This window comes from Penaeus monodon, chromosome 30 (genome assembly GCF_015228065.2).
Source record: "Penaeus monodon isolate SGIC_2016 chromosome 30, NSTDA_Pmon_1, whole genome shotgun sequence".
Classification (NCBI taxonomy): Eukaryota; Metazoa; Arthropoda; class Malacostraca; order Decapoda; family Penaeidae; genus Penaeus; species Penaeus monodon.
The window spans coordinates 38,360,512-38,361,057 of record NC_051415.1 but is presented as its reverse complement, the minus strand read 5'-3'; positions in this window follow the sequence as shown (position 1 = coordinate 38,361,057).

Sequence of the window (546 nt, the reverse complement as noted above, 5' to 3'; positions counted from 1 at the left end):
AACACCCTCCCGTGAACCCACCAAAAACACAACCCACACCACATTAAACAAAAGTAAAACAAAAACTTTTTTTTTTTTCACTACACTTTTTTTGTTTTTTGGTAACCAAATTTTAAAACCCATTTTGTCCCCCCCCTTTTTTATTTTTTTGGTCAAAATGCCGGGATTTTTTTTTTGATTTTTTTCTTCGGTTTTATAGAAATTAAAAATTTTTCGCATCGTTTCCCCTTTTTTTTTTTTTTGGGGGTTTTTTCTATTTTTCAAACAGGATTGGAAATGGAAATGGAAAAGGTTTCACAGAAGGGAAAATATGAAAAAGGAACAGAAGGGTGGGTCCCCCCCCCTGCAAGGACTTTTTTTTGGAAGGTTCTTCTTTATTGTTTCTTTTGAATGGCAAAAAATAGAAGAAAGCCTCCCCACTTAAACAAAAAGACAGGAATTGAAAAATGGGGATAGTCCACTTGGAAATTGAAAAAAATTGTTTTGCCGTTTTTTTTTCGTTTTTTTAGGGAGTGGGGAACAAGGAAGTGACCAAAAGTGGAAAGG